The sequence below is a fragment of the Lissotriton vulgaris genome, chromosome 11 (assembly GCF_964263255.1).
Source record: "Lissotriton vulgaris chromosome 11, aLisVul1.2, whole genome shotgun sequence".
NCBI lineage: Eukaryota > Metazoa > Chordata > Amphibia > Caudata > Salamandridae > Lissotriton > Lissotriton vulgaris.
Window position 1 is genome coordinate 784,413,993 of NC_141699.1, and position 3,419 is coordinate 784,417,411.

Here is a 3,419-nt window from a genome sequence, read left to right on the forward strand (position 1 = left end):
TCCAGTTCCCCCGGATACTCACCGCAGGAAGGACGGCGTCTCCCTTCTGTTGTCATGGAGTAGGATGAGCCTGCTGGTGCCTGTGTGATTGCCCTGTCCCCCCAGCCTCCTGCAGGCAGGCAAGGCTCCTAAAGCAGGCTCCCGGGGGGTTTGATGGTCGGTCCAGGAGGCTCCTCCTCCCACGCAGCAAGTGCGGCTATCTGGTTAATCCTGCGAGAATTCTGGAGGGCAAGTGTGACAGGGTACTAGGCTGTCTCACAGTACAGGTGGTGGATGACAGGTGCTGGCTTCCTCATGCCACACTTGCACCTGCAGGCAGGCAAAAGTTGCCTGTGACTCTTGGCAATGGATCACTTGGCTCACACATCAATAGCTGCGAGAACTGTGAGAATTGATGGAAACATTGAATATCGACACTTTGAACGCACCTTGCGGCCCTGGATTCCTCCTTGGGCTAAACCTGTCTGTGGGTCGGATGAACGTCATTTTCCCTGAGGCTGTTCCAGGGCACGGTTGGCTGTTGCAGGGGGCTATGCTTCTTTCATCCTCCAAAAGTCACATCTCCTGATCGCCGATCCTAGGGCCGCCCGCCCAAGTCACACTGCAGAGTGACGGTGCCTTTGTACGAGGCTTTCCCTGCTTTGACGAGGTGGGTGTCTGATTTGTAGCAGACCTGAAAAACCCAATGTGCCTGGCTGTGTGCTGCATATGGCGATCTGCGGTGTCCCATGGCTGCCTGAGATTATTGTCTTGTGGGTCCACTTCTGCGACTGGGGTTTGACGGTCCTCTTCCTGCCCTCGGGTGCTGGTTTCCGTGCTGGCCCCCATAGGATTTTATCTTTGATATGGAAAAAGGTATGCTGCTGTGACCCCCTAAGGCGAAAGAGGGTCCCACTCATTCTGGCACCCATGGAATTGGTCCGACTCTCCCACTCGTCAGCATCTGACTATGACCTAAATTAAGATGTGGCAGCCCACTGAATGCAATCATATTATTAAGTGGAGGAAAATAAGCTAACCAGGATTCCCTTAGTAATGGCAAGTTAAGAGGGAAAAGCCCAGTGCTGAATCTCCGCGCTGTGGGAAATATGGTGTAAAGAAGGCCAACTCCCCGGCGTTTCTCAGGGGGCCCACGTCCTTGGTATAGAGGCTCACCCCACAGATGGTGTTAGGCTGTTAGCAGCCCCTAACGTGTCAGGATCAGGTCTTCTGGGAGCCACGTTGCTTGAGAATACAGCCCAAAGTGGGTGGTACACTCCATCTAACACTAAATCTGAACACAAGACCAATATCCAACAAGTACATTATGGGAAAGATACAAAAGAACTTTGAAGAGAGAGTTCAAGATGGCGTTAACAGTTGAGAGGTAAACATGTGGGGTCCATGCAGCCCACCCGGAGGATTTAACATGGCAGGAAGGTCAGTCACCCCAGAAGGAAGATCCCATTCCGCTAGACCATCACATGGGCTCACCAGGCCCCAGCAGGGTGCATTTTGTTCATGGTGGTGCACCGTGACTGGCTCTGGGTCTGCAGGGAAGGCTACACAGTGGCAGGTGGCTCTCCGCTTCAGTGGAGAGTATTACGGTCCATCAAGCAGCAACTTTACGATGTCTGCGTTGCCAAGGAAGATTGACTGCCTCCATGTCCTCCCCCAGCAACTGCCTCTCCTGCTCTTGGGGTGCGCCAGGATGGTAAAGGGGCCCCAGCTCCAGGAGCGAAAGTTGACTGGGTGGACTATGCTGAGTACTCCCTGTCCACATTGCACCGCTGTGCAGGGAGGCCCAAGCCGGGCGCCAGTGGTCTGAGGCGATGTTGCTTACCCACCTGACCCATCTTTAAGCAAAGACTCAGAAGTCTATCATGGGCTTGAGTCACAGCCTGTGGCACAATGAAGGTGAGGGCCGGCATACCACAGCTCTGTCAGGGAGGTGCAGCATGAACATGTGTGATAGGACCCGAAAGATATTGAACTGTGCCTGGGCAGAGCAATGCCAGAGAATCCAACGTTTGCCTGCATTTGCCTGCATTTCCTCAGCAGCTTCATAGCTACTAGGAGGGCCAAAGCTTCAGGATGTACTTAAAAGTACATTGGGACTCCTCCCGCAGCATGGGGCTCGACTTTTGCCTGCATTTCCACAGCTGGGGTGGGCTATATCCCCCACCAGTCTCTTAGTTACGAGGAGGGGCAAAGCTTCTGGATGTGCCTAAAAGTGTGTTGGGACTCCTGCAGCACGGGAAGCAACATTTGCCAGCATTTGCCTGCATTTTTACAACTGGGGTGGATTTTATCCCCCAGCAGCCTCATAACTACAAGGAGGGCCAAAGCTTCAGTACACGCTTAAAAGCACACTAGGACTCCTTTGGTACGCGCCCGGTGAAGCCTGGGCTAAGAGCTGGGCCGTCTGCCCCCAACTGAGGCTTGGTTCTACCTATCCTCTTGGTTCTTCAAGGAGATTTCCCTCTCCTGAGCCATGAGTTAACTGTTGTTCACCTATTTATACTTCCTCTATCTCACCAGCTTTCTATGGTTATGTTTACATCTTGCCTATTGAGCCTAGGTTTTTCTCTTCAATAATGGGAAATAGGACGATTGTGAATCTTAAACCCACCTTGAACCCAAGCAGCACTACTATTGACAATGTTCTAGCAAGAGCAGAGTGGTTAATCACTAAGGAAATTGATCCGGCTGGGTGATGTCTCTCTCTGGATCTTCTTGGTCCATCTAACCTCCCCACCTATTGATCTTAATTCAACCCTTGCTGTACTGGGGAACCCACGGTTCACCACCTCCTGGTGTGCGCTTTTCTTCAGCTCAGCCGTTGTCCCACCATTGTAGCCCAGCAGTCAAATGTAAGAGAAAGGTGAAGCATGTCATCCCTAGCCTGTAGGAACCCGGATTTAATATTACCCCTGGTTCTGGCATATCTCTCGACAATAGACTTCCAGGCGCCCAGGATGATCCAGTTTAGGTCCTTTGTTTTCACAACTTGCTGCTATCCTTAATAAATGCCTCGTGCCACTAAACGAAAAGCTTGGCAATATAGAACCAGAGATAACAAACAGGTACATGCATCAAAGGATTTTGCGATCGCAAACGGTGCGAATCGCAAAAATCGGCCGTTTGCGATCGCAAAATCCTCTTTTGGAATGCATGAAGGTTCAAGGCCCTCGCAATTTAAGAATTCTCAAATATTTGCGAATTCTCAAATTGCGATTGCATTTAATGAATCGCATTTTGCGATTCCTTAAATGCAATGCAAGAAAACATTTAAAAATTGTGATTTCGCAATTAAGGGGAGAAAATTACCATGAGGTTGGACCTCATGGTAATTTGCGAAAAATCTTAAAAATGCAATTTTGTGCATTTTTCTAACTGTCATGTTGTGCACACACATGCCCTTAGGGCATGTGTGTGCA

The 3,419-nt window shown here is 50.5% G+C and overlaps 1 pseudogene; it reads left to right on the forward strand.

Annotated features, from left to right (window-relative positions):
- The first annotated feature begins 334 nt into the window (after positions 1-334).
- On the forward strand, positions 335-474 carry LOC147683498 (5.8S ribosomal RNA; annotated as a pseudogene).
- Positions 475-3,419: the final 2,945 nt, after the last annotated feature.